Raw genomic sequence first — 17589 nt, 5'->3', positions numbered from 1 at the left:
AAATCACTATTCTAAGCAGATGTGTGATCTGATTAAGGTCCTTCTTGGGCTTTTTGACTCAGAGTTCAAAACTGAATTGGAGCAGAGATTGAGACAGGCCTGTAGGGAAGAACTACAGCATATTCTGATTCTAAGACAAAACCGAATGCTTAAGTGTACCCAGCACTAACCCATTTCGTAGAGTAACCTAGGATTTCATCTTCATGAAACATTATTTTAGCACCTGTCGAAAAGTCTGCAAGAAAACAATTGGTTATTAAAAGTAATGGTGTTATTTCAATGTTGAATATTTTTTGTACTGAATGTTCATCAAAGGCTGGTGAGAGTGAAAGGAAGGAAGAAGAGGCTAACATAATAGGACATTTTCCAAGTTGAAGTCAGTGATTTTGATTTCCAAACCCAAGTTAGCCCAGCCCCTTCCAAGCCCAGATTGAGTGTGGCCTAGGGTTTCTTCCAGAGCTTGGCCGAGCACCAAGAGTTTGCTATTATGAAATAGATTCAACCTTTATGTGTATTTTTATACTGTCCATGTTCAGAGACAGATGCATCCTTAAGGTTATACAGTTTGGAAATCTCTCTTTAAGAACATCAAATCATAAATTCAAAATTTGTAGGGCCCCAACCAGGGCTTTACGAAGGACCCCTGCAAGTAAGGGGTCCTGAAACATAAGCTCCAGGAGCATCTTGGTGGACCCACCTCTGTCTAGACAGTTCTCCCAGTGTAGTAGGAACCAACAGACTCTGTGGAAATGTGACCTTCTTTTTTTTACTCCTTGTAAGTTCTTTGTTGTGCTATTGTGCCTGCCGTAAAGGAAAGTGCAATTTGGGCAAAATCCACCAGGTTTCTGTAGCAGGAGAAAATGGATTTTCTGTCATTTAAAAGAGATCTGATTAAAGGGCCACTCCCATATAAAGGCTTGATGAAATGTGAGTTGTGTGGCCAGATTAAAAAAAAAAAAAAAAGGTAGAATCTGTGCTGCTTTCTTTAAGCTTAAAAATGGGTATAGCTGGTATTCATACCTGGAAAACTCTTTCAAATCAACTATATAGTGTAAACCCCTGTACACTCTGAGGTGGTATGGGAGGAAGAGCAGGCCAGTTATTGTATAACTAATGTCTTATCCCCCTTATTGTGCCATGTAAAGCAGAACATGGAGGGCAGGGATTGAAATGGCCGTGGTATCACTCAGGAATTTAAGTAGAGATGTTGTTTCTGAAGGTTTATTTCCATTTGCTCTAAAAAGATAAATTACAGAGACATTATTACATCCTTCCCTCTTTCTAAGTTTATGGGAGGCAGTGCCTTTGAGAGTCAGGTGGGAGTCCAAGTCCTGAGTGGGGCAATCCAAGGGAGACGGTATACAAGATTCTATGGGACAGACAAGGATGAGACAAAAGGGCCAGGCACCTTAGCAACCTGCTCTGTTCCTGGGCTGGACTCATGTTCTAGAGTCAAGAGGAGGCATCTGGGTCCTGGGGATGAAGGTGAGATAACTTGATATTTTCATGAGTCATTTAGAAATATTTTTGGATTTCTAAATGTATCAATATTTCTTTTAACTTACTTCTTTTCATTAACTTCTGTGTTGTGATAACTTTTCTTAAAAATATGTTGAGGGCTTCCCTGGTGGCGCAGGGGTTAAGAATCCGCCTGCCAGTGCAGGGGACATGGGTTCGAGCCCTGGTCTGGGAAGATCCCACCTGCTGTGGAGCAACTAAGTCCACGTGCCACAACTACTGAGCCTGCGCTCTACAGCCTGCAAGCCACAACTACTGAGCCTGAGTGCCACAACTACTGAAGCCCGCAGGCCTAGAGCCCATGCTCTGCAACAAGAGAAGCCACCCAATGAGAAGCCCACGCACCGCAACAAAGAGTAGTCCCTGTTCGCCGCAACTAGAGAAAAGCCTGTGTGCAGCAACAAAGACCCAACACAGCCAAAAAAAAAAAAAAAAGTTGAAACATATGACCTAGCATATCATCTATTTTTGGAAATGTTCCATATGTGCTTAAGAAGAATGTCTACTCTCCAACTGTTGATAGGAGAATTCTATATATGCTCATTAAATGATGGTTATTAGTTGTGTTCAAATCTTCTAAGCCTTCACTGATTTTCTGTCTGCCTAACCTATCGAAATCTGAGGAAGAAAAGGAAAACAACTCAGTTTTAAAGTGAGTAAAAGAATCATGCCCCCTGATTTCACACTACATTACAAAGCTATACTAATCAAAACAGCATGGTACTGGCATGAAAACAGACATGTAGATCAATGGAACAGAATAGAAAGCCCAGAAATAAACCCACACTTACATGGTCAATTAATCCATGACAAAGGATGGGGAAAAGACAGCCTGCCTCTTCAAAAATTGGTTGGGGACTTCCCTGGCAGTCCAGTGATTAAGACTTCATGCTTCCACTGCAGGTGGCATGGGTTCGATCCCTAGTCAGGGAACTAAGATTCCGCATGCCACACGGTGCAGAAAAAAAAAAAAAAAATGGTGTTGGGAAAACTAGATGGCCACATGCAAAATAATGAAACTGGACTACTATCTTACACTATACACAAAAATTACCTCAAAATGAATTAAAGTCTTTTGAATGTAAGACCAGAACCATAAAACTCCTAGGAGAAAACATAGATGGTAAGCTCCTTGACATCACTCTTGGTGATATTCTTTTTTAGATCTGACTCCAAAGGCAATGGCAACAAAAGCAAAAATAAACAAATGGATCATATCAAACTTAAAAGCTTTTGCAGAGCAAAGAAAACCATCAACAAAATAAAAAGGCAACCTACTGAATGGAAGAAAATATTCATAAATCAGTATTTTTCTTCCATTCAGTAGGTTAATATCCAAAATTTACTTAGGTTTATTAACCTAAATAAACCAAATTTATTTAGGTTAATAAAAGGAGTAAATATCCAAAATACACAAAAGCTCATATAGCTCAATAGTAACGCAACAAAAAAAAAACAATCCAGTTAAAAATGGGCAGAGGTTCTGAACAGACATTCTTCCAAAGAAGACACACAGATGGCCAACAGGCACATGAAAAGATGCTCAACATCACTCATCATCAGGGAAATGCAAATCAAAACCACAATGAGGGCTTCCCTGGTGGCACAGTGGTTGAGAGTCCGCCTGCCGATGCAGGGGACACAGGTTCGTGCCCCGGTCCGGGAGGATCCCACATGCCGCGGAGCGGCTGGGCCCATGAGCCATGGCCACTGAGCCTGTGCGTCTGGACCCTGTGCTCCGCAACGGCAGAGGCCACAACAGTGAGAGGCCTGCATACCGCAAAAAAAAAAACCAAAAAAACCCACAATGAGATATCACCTCATACCTGTCAGAGCAGCTATTATCAAAACAACTAGAAATAACAAGTGTTGACGAGGATGTGGAGAAAGGGGAGCCCTTGAGCACTGTTGGTTGGAATGTAAAATGGTGCAGCCACTAGTATTACTCAAAAAATTAAAAACAGAACTACCATACAATTCAGCAATTCCCCTTCTGGGTATTTATCCAATGAAAATGAAAACACTAATTTGAAAAGATATATGCACCCCTATGTTCATTGTAGCATTATTTACAATAGGCAAGATATGGAAGCAACCTAAGTGTTCATCGATGGATAAATGGATAAAGAAGATGTGGTATATATATATGTATATAAATATATATACAATAGAATACTACTCAGTCATAAAAAATGAAATCTTGTCATTTGCAGCAACATGGATGGACATTGAGGGTATTGTTTTAAGTGAAATAAGTCAGATAAAGACAAATATTACATGATTGCACTTATATGTGGAATCTAAAGAATAAAACAAACCCAAACAAAACTCATAGATACAGAGAACAGACTGATGGCGCTAAGAGAAGAGGGGGTTGGGTGTGGGCAAAATGGGTGAAGTGGATCAAGAGGTACAAACTTCCAGTTATAAAATAAATCATGGGAATGTAACGTACAGAATGATGATTCTGGTCAATAGTAATGTATTGCAAATGTGAAAGTTGCTAAGAAAGTAAGTCTTAATTGTTTTCATCACAAGGAAAAAAATTTTGTAATTTGTATGGTAACATGCTAACTAGACTTATTGCAGTGTCATTTCACGATGCATACAAATGTTGAATCATTATGTTGCAAACTAGAAACTAGTGCTGAATGTCAGTTATACTTCAGCTATAAAAAATAAAACAAAATGAGCAAAAGACTTGAATAGGCATTACACAGACTAGAAAATATTTACAGCCAATACACATCCAAGAAGATGCTTAACCTCATTAGTAATTAGAGAAACATAAAGACTACAAAGAGATACCATTTTTCATTCATTTAATCTGCAAAATTCAACAAGTCTGACAGTACCAGTTGCTGAAAGGATATAGATCAGGAGGATTTCTTATATATTATTAGTGGGAGTATATAAAGGCACAACCACTTTGAAAAATAATGTGACGTTATTTTGTAAACATGAACATTTATATACTCCAAGGCGGATCAGTTCTATAACCAAGAGAAATTCGTACACACATGCATCAAAAGATGTGTGTAAGGAAGTTATTTGCAGCACTGCTTGTAATAGCAAAAAACTAGAAAAGATTCAAATACCCATCAACACGAGAGCAAATAACTAATGGAATATGTTACAGCAGTAAATAATGAATTAACTGTAAGTACCTGCAACAACAACAGATGGGTATCAGTAACACAATGTTACATAAAAAAACAAAAAATCAAGTCCCAGAAGTTACAAAGTTACCTACAGTTTGTACTACTTGTTTTATGAAGGCATATATATATATATATACACACACACACACACACACACACACACATATAATAAAACATTTATCCTATTGCATATACATAAGATAAACATACACTGTAGGACAGTGTTTATCTTCTGGGGTTAAGGTGACAAGATAGGGGAGGAACACAAAGGTGGGTGTAAGTTATTGTCAGTGGTTTAGTTTTGGCATCAAGTGGTGATTTCATAGGTGCTTAATACATTACAAGAATAAAGAAATAAATAAAAGTGCCACACATGAACAATGAAGCCTATATATCATAAACAAGTAGAATAGAATAGTTCTGTCTGCTTGAGGTTCCATTTAAGTGTAAATAAATGAAAGATAGGGGAAGGCCTGGGGAAAGCCCAGATGTAATGAAGGGGTGGGAGAAACCCAAGCTTTAGCTGTCTGATTGTACTGTGAAGCATAATTTGGCTAGGTCTGCAGACATCTGATCTCCCCAGGCTGGGCTGATGGTAAACAAGTCTGATACTCTTACAAAACAGGTGCCTGAGTTCCACTCACATTCAAGAGCAAGGTGGCTGTGATGATGCTATCTGTAGGAGGAGCCCTTTTCCAGCTCTCCCCAGCCCCAGTTCACTCCTGTCTTGACCAACTCTCAGCTAACTGACAGGGGCTGAGGCTTTAGGAGAAGGATGGAGCCTATTTTTAATGAACTAGAGGGGAAGAGCTCAGGAAACAATTGTTCAACCTCACTCTTCTCCCACCTTCCCATCTCCTTCCAGTATCTTCCACCAGCCTCACAGAGCAAATGGGGCTGCAGTTTCCCCCTGGAAGCCAGAGGGCAAAGGATGCATTGAGGCAGTCCGTACAGGTCAGCCTGCCAGGGCACAGAGCAGGTTGGAGAAGGGTGGGAGTAGATCTGAAGAGACAAGCAGAAAATATCCAACAAGGAAAAAGAAACAGAAGTGCTGAGGGAGGCTCCTGAGAAAGCTTCTGAAAGGAAGACTGACTTTTTAGCCATCTTTTCTCTTCTTCCTTCCTGGAATGGAGATACAATGCCTAGAAGCACAGGTATCATATTTTGACCATGGAAGATGCAAAACACATTTGAAGAATGGTGAATCAGGAAGATAGAGGGAGCCTGGTTCCAAAGCAGGCATGAATATAAGCGAGCCCCAGAGTCATTGTTACATAATAAAAAATCAAACAAACCGAACTTCTAACGTCAGGCTTCTGTTACATGAAGCCAAATGCAATCCTGACCAATTCGGATACCTTGCCAAAGTCTCTGATCAAATATGCTGAATTATTAAGTAATTTTCTATTCCTTCCAATGTACTAGATGATAAACATCATTTTGGAATCATTTGAGTTAACGTTTGAGACTTCATAAAAAAAAAAGATTCATTCATCTTCATTTTTTAAATTTAATTTAATTGATAGTAGAAATAAGCTGAGTGTCACTAATTTTTCTTTTATCTTCATATTAACTGACAGACAACCCAGTTTTTATTCATTTTTCTGGCTCATTTAAGATAGCTTATTTTGGGAGTAAATAAGGTGAGGTGTCAAAGTTGTAAAATATGGTTAACACTTCTACCTAAAACAGTTGATTACCAAGTCTAAAAATATACTGATTTCTAATGCACCAACCTGTATACAGACTTTTTACCTAGAAAATAATTATGAAAATATGGCAAGAAATAGAGTAATATCACGATCACTCTTATGATTAAGTCAGTTCTCTCCCAAAGACAAAATGAAATGAAACAGCTCTCTCATAGCTGAATAAACAGGAAAAGATAATATATAACAGATTAAATGTATATCTATTTATCCATCTATTAGTATGCCTTATATGATACATTAAATATTACTGAAAAGCCATACAACTTCTCAAGAGCATCTAAAATGTTTGAGTATCAGTGAATATTTTGACTACACTAGAGAAGTTTGCCAGCTAAAGGAATTCAGCTAGTGGATTTTATGGTAAAGAAAATAATTACATTTGTAGTTAACTGTTTTATAAAATCTACCTCTTATGAATTGGGGCAAAGCTGTATATAGAAAAACCTGTGATGTGTGACTAATCTGAGTTCTCAGTCAGAAGCTTGTGAAAGATTTTGTAGCTCTTTGTAGACCAATTAGGTCTCACAGTCTCACAGTCACCAGGGGCCTCTTTAACTGCATCTTCAAACCTGAAACTGTTGGCGCTCAGAGAAATGAGGTATCAGTGGTGTTGGTGACAAAACTTAAGAGTGGTGGGTCATGGGCAGGATCTGTGTATGCCGGGGCATTTAAAGGAAATGCAGACAGATGGAACGACGGCACACACCAACTTCCTTTGGGCTCAGATTGATAAAAATAGATTGACTCAACACACTGTGGTTTAAGAACATGAAACTTTTCTTTGGAATTCTTACTGCATTATTTTGTGCAGCCCTTGTTATTCAGATCAGATCTCCCTTTATAAAATGTCTGGTGGGGGGGTCGGGGAGGACTTCCCTGTCAGTCCAGTGGTTAGGACTCCAGGCTTCTACTGCAGGGGGCAGGGGTTCAATCCCTGGTCTGGGAACTAAGATCCCACATGCCATGTAGCCAATAAATAAATAAAACGTCTCAAAAAAAAAAAAAAGTCTCAGGGGGATATCTAGTAAAAAATGCGGTTTTGGTTGCTGTCTCCGTGTAGCCAAAGATGGAGAAGGCTTATTACCTTTGGTCGCCAACCTTTCCCTTAGAGATATTGTTTGGATTAACCTTATATAGTAGAGACTGGCCAACTGTTCTCTTTTCCTCCCAGGCACTCAGTTAAACTATATTTCCCAGTCTCCCTTGGAATAGGTGCAGCCATCTGATAAGTTCTGCCCAGTGGAATGTGGGCAGAAATGATGTACACCACCTTTAGGCCTGGCACATAGCAGTCCTCCCTTCTTTTTCCCTTATGTCAGCTAAACACAGGATCCTCTGAAGGCTTTAGAGAATGAAGCCACTATTCTGCAAGGAGCCTGGGTTCCTAAAAGACTGTGGAGCAGTCTCCCTGCCAACCCTTATTGGATTGATGTGAATAGGGAAAAGAATAACAGCAAAACTCATTAATGTGATACACCACTAAGATTTTAGGACTATTTGTTATAGCAATTAAAACACCCTGACTAATAAATCTTAAGATCTGTATATGAAAAGAATACTGTTGTAATTATCTTCTCAATTCATACATACAAATAAAAATGTGTGCATAGGCAACTTACTGATCATTCCAGTAAAAGTCTAGAAAATACCCATTCCCTAATGACTTTAACATAGTTTGGCATATAGTTCTACAGTCTTGGTAAGTATCAGACTTCATTTTGGGGGAACGAATGTCACAGAACTAAGGGCTTTCATTCCTATTTTCTTCACCTGGAATCTATTTTAAAAACCATTCACTTCTTAGAAAATTATTCATTTTCAGTATTACTCAAACGATGATATCAATACATCAGAATATAAGACCCTGTCACCTCTATTTAACAAGGAAGAAAAATAATTGCATATGTAGTTTTTAATTGTTGCCAAAATCTTTTAAAACCAATCTTATCTTTTGGAACAATAAGAATAAATGCTTGTATCATTGACATATGATCACAAGAAATACTTTTGTGATTGTTAAAACACTAATTACTGCACTTATGCAATCCTGCCATGGGTATCCTACTTTTTTTTTGTAATTAATTTTTATTGGAGTATAGTTGCTTTACAATGTTGTGTTAGCTTGTACTGCACAGCAAAATGAATCAGCCATACATATACATATATCCTCTCCCTTTTGGATTTCCCTCCCATTTAGGACACCAAAGTGCATTAAGTAGAGTCCCCTGTGCTATAAAGTATGTTCCCATCAGTCGTCTATTTTATACACAGTATCAATAGTGTATATGTGTCAGTCCCAATCTTGCAATTCCTCCCACCTCACCCCTTTCCCCCTTGCTTTCCATACATTTGTTCTCTACATCTGTGTCTCTATTTCTGCTTGGCAATTAAGATCATCTATACCATTTTTCTAGATATCCTACTTTTACTGTGTGCTCAATATATTCAGATAAACTCTAGCTTGCACAAATATTTCTTGGAAATGGCTTATTCTCTCAAAGTCTTTACTCACCCCAATCCTGTACTATGCTATTTGACCAAGGTAAGAATGTTTGACCATAAGCATAGTGAGCTTCCAGTTATTTTTTCTCTTAGGTGCTTTCAATCGACTACTCAGAGATTAGTTTTCCCTACACAGAGTCATTGAACTCAGTCATCTCAAAATAGCTAAAACAAAGCAGTATAGATCAGCTCCAGGTTCAATGGTCACACTGGAGGAGCACAATTCATTTGTTAATTAAATGCATACTATCTACACTACTGCCTCCAGTTAGCTTCAAATTTCTGTTTACAGGCTTGGTTTGCCTAAGAAGTGAAAATAAAAGAGACACCTCCCTCTGCTCCTGCTAAATAGTCTTTCACGGAAGCTTTTCTCCCACCCCGAGTAGCGGATCAGCCCAGTAGCATTTTAATGAATGTCAACTCTGCTACTTGTTTCTCCCTACATCCCAAAATTAATAATATAATTTGATGGTAACATAATAATTGAAAATTTATATCAATAATTTGACAGTAACACAATTTGGGGGAACAACCAACTGCCATATTATGATTCTACCTAGAAGCCCCAAGGATCAGCCTGATTTGGACCTAAACTTGTGGACAGATTTTGCCCTGGATATGACTTGAGTCTGCTCAATACTGAGCTACCTGAAGGCAGGGACTGGATCTATTTGGCTTTCTGCTGTGTATGCAACACCTGGGGCAGGGCCTAGATTATAGCGGTTTCTCAAAAAATACGTTATAGAAAGGAAGAAGTATCAAGAGATAAGGCTAGAGAACCTCATTTTATATTTTTCTCTCTATATACATATCTATATAGATATTCTTTTTCAGATTCTTTTCCATTATGGGTTATTACAAGAGGAACCGGTAATTTTAAGTAGGGGATGCACATGAATACATCTTCATTTTTAGAAAGCTCCCTCTGGCAGCGTGTGCCAGCTGCACTGGACTCCAAGCTACGTGAAGGGAGGGGACTCTGCCTGTCTTGTTCATCATTGGTATTCCCAGTACAGAACACAGGGCCTGGAACATATAATCTGCTCAAGAGTTACCTGCTAAATGAATGAATTAAAAGTCCACGAAGCTTGTCTCTGAATCTTCCAGAAGAACAGAAAAGTTTTAGGGCCTCATGAGGAATTTTGACCTCCTCTAGGTTAGCCCTGTGATTTGACTTCGCTGGTCCTTGACCCTTCTGAACTTCTAAGAAATTCACCAGAGCAGAGTGAGACATCACTCTGATCTAGAGACATCTTTTGGACCCAACTAGACATACCTCTTGGGCCTAAAGTAGAACTGATTCATTCTCCAAGACATAGAGTAGGATGAGCCATCCTCCTTGAGAACATTTTCTCAAGGGACATTTGCAGGATGCCTGGAGGTCCTTGTCAGCCCATTCCCAAAATAACAGCACTCCAAAGGATACAAACCATAGGACCAGCAGTTAACTATATGGCTGATAAACATGTTTCAACCTTGAGCTCCCCGATGTGTTTCTGTGGGTCGACTAGGCAGCCTCTGGAGTGCTGACCTTTGAAAAATGGGCATCACAACCTGACATTTGAGGCTGTTCAGTGCCTCTGGTGTCCGCACAGTTCAATAAGTCTTGCTTCTCACAAAGCCTCCTCCCCTGCTAACCCTGACTGTTCCCTAATATAAATGAGAAAATTAAACATTTACTTTGATGAGAAAATAGTACTCTCTCTTCGACACTTCTTCACACCCTCACCGATGTGATTTAGTTATAGTTTTTAGTAGCTGTTTTTACACTTTTAATTATTTTGTAGAGTTAAAATACGTAATAATGGATAACTGTGCAATACATTAAATACTTATGGGTACATTGTGCCTTCTGTTATAATATAAAATCCATCTATTCTGGTTGATGGGTTTTAACCTCACACAGAATACTTTAAACTCCATTTGGACTTGTGCCTACAATCACCTTAGCAAAGTCTCTTAAGTAACTGCGCAGAGCCTAATTAGTATGCATTATCAATTAACAAACTTAATAGCCGGCAGATTGATTAGATCCTCTGTTGCAGGGGCAGAGCTGAAGCGAAACAGAATGAAAAATCATTGCATGCATACACTGCAGCTTTGTTATTTTCTCAGATACCCTCCTCCTCCTTCACATTCCTTTAATTAATGCATGCATATGGTTCTGCATATCTGGTAAACCTGAGCTTTCCCTGACTCCTTCATAAAGCTCATTCTTAAACAGAGGGAGTCCCTGCTTCCCTTTTCTTTGGGGGGCTCTGCATAGATCATTTTCACCCCTCTTCTTGCCCTTTGCGTCGCACTGAATTTTAAAGGGCTGCTTCTCCCAGCCTGGTTATCCTCCCGGTGGTGGAAATGGGAGAGGAATACAAAGATGAGTGGGAAGCCTGTGCTTTTTAACACAGAGGACCGCCCGGGAGTCACACTGGTGGGGCTTTGACAACCGTAAAGTGCTTCTAGCAATTATTTCCAAAAACAATGGTACAAATGGACTGTCCTGTTATATCTTGTCTATTTTTGATGGACTGGAAATAATATGAATAAATGAAGGAAAATCTACATTCCCTGAAAGCGGGGATCAAGCTAAAAGGAGTCGCCAACTGCACTGTTCATAAAACACTGGCATTATAAGAATTTTACACCTTCCATAAACTTTTGTCACAAAACTCTAAAAAGACTTCTGAAGACATTTCCAACACCATAAACTGTCACCCTGTAGTGCTGGTTTGGGTTTTATTTTTCTATTTTAAACAAAGTAACGGTTCACGCCAGTTTTTCATTTACTAGCTGTTCTCGGGTATAGCATCTTTCTGCTTCTATGTGGGAAGAGTTATAATTAGGATGCGGAGGAGGCACAGAGAAGTGTTTTTTTAAATTCTGAAGCAACCTATATGCCTGTGGTTTATTGACTGTTCCCTCCAAAATCATATCAGGCATAATCCCAGGAGTCCCAGGTCTAGAAAACTTTTTCTTGACTGTCCTTCAAAAGGAAGTTCCTGCCGGCCTCTCTGACTTCACCTCCTGCCATTTTCCTCTTAGTTCATGCTGTTCCAGCTACATCAGTCTTCTCACTTCCTGAACACACAGAGCTCCTTCCTCTCACTTGCTTCTCTCAGCCTGGGATGCCCCTCCCTTCTGACGGTTTGCTTTTTCTTATCATGAAGGTCTCAGCTCAACTATCCCCTGCTAAGAGAGGCCTTCCCCAATCCCCCAGTCTAAAGTAATGCCCACTCCCCTTGCCCAACCACCATACGCTATTCATCACTCTATCATATTAATGTCATAGCTCTTCCACTGTCATACATGATCTTACTTATCTGCTTCCTTATTTAATATATTCATCCCTTCTAAGAATGCAAGCTTCTCACTGGGAAGGACTTCATCTGTTTATTCTTGGCTCTTTGGCTTCAACATTGAGCACAGTTCCAGCACATTTTAGGAGCTTAATAAATGTTTGTTGAATAAATTATGATTGAATAAATGAATAGAAAATGAATAAGGAGTGGGCATTAGTGTAAACGTGCATGAGAAGAGAAAAGGGGGTCAACACTGAGCTCAGAGTACCACCAACATTTACTAAACGAGCCCATGGGCAAAGGGCATGTCTCCAAAGAAGACAGGCAAATAGCCAACAAGCACATGAGAAGATGTTCATCCTTAGCCATTAGGGATATGCAAATCAAAATCACGAGGTACCCACTAGGAGGGCTAGAACAAAAAAGAAAGATAATAACAAGTGTCGACAAGGATATGGAGAAATTGGGACTTCCATACATGGCTGGTGGGAATGTAAAATGATGTAGCTTCTGTAGAAAACAGTCTGGTAGTTCCTCAAAATGTTAAACATAGAGCTGCCATATGACCTAGTAATCCCACTCTAAAATACACATCCTAGAGAAATGAAAACATATGTCCACACAAAAACTTGTACATGAATGTTTATAGCAGCATTATTCATTATAGCCAAAAACATCCCAAAGTCCATCCGCTGACAAATGCATGAATAAAATGTGGTCTATCCATACCATGAATTACTATTTGACCATAAAAAGGAATGGCAGGCTGACACCCACTACAACATGAATAAACCTTATGTTTATGCTAAGTGAAAGAAGCCAGTCACAAAAGACCACATATTATATGATTTCATTTATATGAAATGACTAGAAGAGGACACTCTACAGAGACAGGCAGTGGGGAATGATACAGGAAAAAGGCGTCATCAAGTAGCATCAACCAGAGCTGAATCCCTCAGGGACCCCTGGGAAGTGGCGCAAACACTCGCCTCAGAATTGTCCTGCTCAGGCAAGGCAGGGTGCGTGTTTATACAGCACCTCCCGCTTCCAGGGGAGTGAGCGTTCCACCACCCCCTACTCACTCCTCCCCCCCACCCCCCGCCCCGCACTGGCACAGAATGGCCTTGAGTGGTCGGGGCAGATCCTACCTGCCGGCAGACACCAGGAAGCACCACCACAAGGGCCGAGGGCCGGGGAGGCACTGGCGCGTCCTGGAGGGCAGGAGGCAGGGAGGCCGGGCCCCGCGCAAGGCTGGGGAGGCAGCCTTGTGCCCAGAGCAGGGCAGGTGGCGAGGTCAGAGGCTTGAGGAGGGTGAGGAGGGCTTCACACCTCTGGAGCCTGGCCTTCTGTGAGACAAACTCTCCGTGGTCCAAGCTGACTGACTCTGCACGTAGCGCCCTCCCCCTCATCCCACCAACATCCCATGATCCATCTCCGCTCATTTCTTGAGCCCTTGTGTCTGCCTTTCACGTGTCAAGCCCACCAGCAATCTGTGAGACCCGGAAGGGTATGGGCCACAGCTGTGTGATCCCAATGCCTAACTGCTCCCACCTGAGAACAGAGCCTCTGCGATAACATGCAGGATAGTAAAGCTGTTTTAAAAGTTTTGTCTTGGGGCTTCCCTGCTGGCGCAGTGGTTGCGAGTCCGCTTGCCGATGCAGGAGACACGGGTTCTGTGCCCCGGTCCGGGAGGATCCCACATGCCGCCGAGAAGCGCCTGTGAGCCATGGCCGCTGAGCCTGTGCATCCGGAGCCTGTGCTCCGCAACGGGAGAGGCCACAACAGTGAGAGGCCCGCGTACCGCAAAAAAATAAATAAATAAAAGTTTTGTTTTGTCTTTTTACTCACTTTATGCCCAAATTAATACAGCTCTGTTCTCTCTGGGGTGGGGCTGGTGGGAGAGGACTGGAGAATGGGCCGCAGAAATGGAGGGGAGGGGAGGAAGGGCCCGTCCTGTCCTAAGGACCTTGGTTTCCTAGCCACTGGCCCAATCACGCGGACTCTCACAGCAGCTATGAGACTTCCTCAAGGGTGGGGCTGTGTCACATTCGTTTTCAACCTCTGTGCTTAGGTCTCCCCTACTCTTAGGTTCCCAGTAAATGCTTTTCAGCTGAATTAGACTGATGGGAGGCAGCCTGAGGTGGTTAGCTTGCCCCAAGGGGCCCCTCCTGGGCCTGCTTTTCTGATTAGGACGCTTTGCTGCCTCCTGTTCCATTCACCTAACCCCTTCCCAAGCCCACCGCTCTCTTTCACCTTCACCCTCCCTTCTCCACACACGTATTTGTCTTCTCAAACCTGAGGAGAAATTCATCTTCGCCTTCTCCAACCATCATACCCCTTTCTTTCTCAGGTGGCAGAAGCATTTCAGATAGGGGCTCTGGTGAGTCCCACAATTTTGGATTTCACAGACCATTCATATTTCAGAAGACAGACTTGTGAAACAGACAAAGATTTGGTAACCTAATAAAAACATCAAAAATTACCATCTATCAACACCATAACTTCGTATGAGAAAGGACATTTAACAACAGCCAAAAAAGGCTTTCCCTGATAGGAAACACATACTTTCAGAATGAAGTTTGAAGGATACTTTGTAAAGATAGCACAGTTGGCAAATACATGATTTTCATTATTTATTTTGTTGTGCTGTAGATTGGTCAAAATTTTGCTGAAGATCAGTGTTGAGACCCACTGGTCTAAAGTGATTCTAAGAGTGGAATTGGAATGAGAAGGAGTCACCAAAAGAGGCTGAGGAGCAGTTAGAGAAACAGGAGGAAAACCAAGAATGTGGTGTCTGGGAGCAAGTGGAAAACAGTGTACCAAGTAGAAGAGAATGATCACCTGTGTCAAATGCTGCAGACAGGTTAAGGTAGATGGTTATACATTAAACTAAACAAAATAAAAGACATTTGGAAAAGAGAAAAAAAACAAGAGTAAAATTTGAGGCTAGGGAAGTCATGGCTGGAAGGGAGAGGTATTTGGGGCCATATAAAGCCATAAAATAAACGTGTGCCACACCACCCGTGATTAACAGCACCCACAGCTGGCCAAGCACTCTAGGTCCTTCTTTCTGCCCTCTACTTCCTAGGACCCTCACTTGCCTTCCACCTCAATTCTGACCCTAGAGCCCCCAATCTAGTGTGTTCTTCACGTCTCCTGGGTAACTTAACATCCCTTTCAACGTTTTATAATCTGTCAGTTTAGAGAAATTAAGTAGATATTCTGACAATATTCAAAATCTAATTTTACTGGAAGAGCAAATCAGTTACTTGGGTAACTTGTACTACAGCTTTCCAGTTGTTGGCTTTTGCAGGTACTTAAAACCTAGTCTGCCAGAAACAATGTCCAACCCAGCAGCATCGAGCAACCTAGTGCCCAGATTACAGTCTTAAATACAATTTCTTACTAAAAGGAATCAGTGCTCCTTGGAGAAGTGGTTGATGCCAGGATTATGCAAGGTGAGCCTGGAATACCTTGTCATACCAGACAGCAAGAAAGCTCTCAGAGACAACCAAGGTCATGTCAAAAGACACAAGAGCCAACTTGAAGGCACTCCCACTGCCCAAAGGTGAAAGAATCTGAGCATTAAAAAGGATAACAAGTATAATGTATTAAAATACATCAAATATATATAAATGCATAAGTGCATAAAGACAAAAAAATTGATAACGTCACCATTAGGTGAAAGACCAACGGGAAACTTTATATGATGAATCAGGCTAACAGCCCCTCAACCTACTGTCAGTTGTAAAATCACAAAAAGAGAGACAATGGGACACTATGTGCCTCCTTATGTAATGCAACAATGAAACCCACGTGTCGTTATGCTCAATGAAGTAGTCTTGACAGAAAAAGATAAATAAAAATAAAGCCTATATAGCTGATTCACTTTGTTATAAAGCAGAAACTAACACACCATTGTAAAGAAATTATACTCCAATAAAGATGTTAAAAAAATTAAATAAAATAAATAAAACAAAATAAAATAAAGCCTATACCTGATTAAGGCTCTAGATTTTACTATAGAATATACAGAAAACAGAAGAATGTGTTCAACTATGGGAATGCATTTAGAAAGATCCAGAATATGGTATATTTTATAGGAAATAAAATTTTACTTTATTAATAATAATTGTATTTTATAGAAAAATTATCTGATTTCTTCAATAAATAAACAGCAAAAAATTAAAAGGAGAAGACCCAGAAATTTAAAAATTCTTTAGAGGCGTATCAACAAAATGCAGAGTATGTAACTTGCTTGGATTTTGAATAACAACAAGCCAACTGCAAAGAAGTTATGACACAACTGGAAAAACCTGAATACTGTTTAGATACATGATGATATTAAGGAATTGTTACTTTTTTAGGTGTGATGATGGTTGTGGCCATTTATGTTAAAAAAAAGGTCCTTATTTTTTTTAGAGGTGCATATTGAAGTATTTACAAGAGAAAATATCTTATTCGTCATATAAAAAAAACACGGTTGAAAAGGGGTTGTGGAAGAGATGCCTAGGAAAACAAGATTGGTCAGGTGCTAACTACTGAAGCTGCAAGATGGGTACATGGTGATTTATTATACTAGTTTCTCCACTTTTGTATATATTTGAAATTTTCCATAATAAAAAATAAAACCCTAGCTTCATGAAGGTTTTGAGTATCATGCTTTCCTGCCGGAACATCAGTGCTAGAATTTTACTCTGTAGGAATAAAACAAGTAAAACAAACAGCTTTTCTCCTACAAATTGCTACTGGGTATATGGTGACATGTAAGTCTGTGCTACTTAATTTTAATGTACTCCACAAATGAGACACGCTGAGACTTCCTTCAGGAAAACTTCATTGTTTATTTAGTAACATATAGGGAGAATGGCAGTAAGACTAGTGGGGGCGAAAAAGCTAGTTTCTTTTCCAGTCACTTTTAATAAAGGAGTTGGGGAGGGTAAAACTAGTTTAACATAGGGCTTGATGTTTCTCATTGAAGCAGGTTAGGGCAGTACCAGTACTTACTGAGTACTTACTAACCACAAGTCACTGTGCTAAGCACTTCATACTGCATACGATAACACTACAAGAGAGGTACTATTATCATCCCCATTTTACAGATGAAGAAACAGACGTTTAGAGAATTAAAGTAACATACTTCTTCCACTCATAAACCCACCAAAGATAGATCTGCTTCCTACTGTGTGACCTTTGTCCGTTCTCTTCCTTCAGCCTCATAACTGTAGCTGCCATTTTTGAGTGCCCACTAGGTACTAGCAATGTGAAATTTACACACATCAATTCACTTTAACCTTCACTCAAACACCGAAGGGGTTTCCTACCATCCTCATTTTATAGATGAAGAAACTGAGGCTCAGAGAAATGACTTGCCAAGATGACACAGCTAGCAATGGAGGA

This window comes from Aethalodelphis obliquidens, unplaced genomic scaffold, assembly GCF_003676395.1.
Source record: "Aethalodelphis obliquidens isolate GAN/ISIS:26980383/991018 unplaced genomic scaffold, ASM367639v1 scaffold4, whole genome shotgun sequence".
NCBI classification, from domain to species: domain Eukaryota; kingdom Metazoa; phylum Chordata; class Mammalia; order Artiodactyla; family Delphinidae; genus Aethalodelphis; species Aethalodelphis obliquidens.
The sequence above is the reverse complement of the archived record's forward strand: the minus strand, read 5'-3'. Positions refer to the sequence as shown.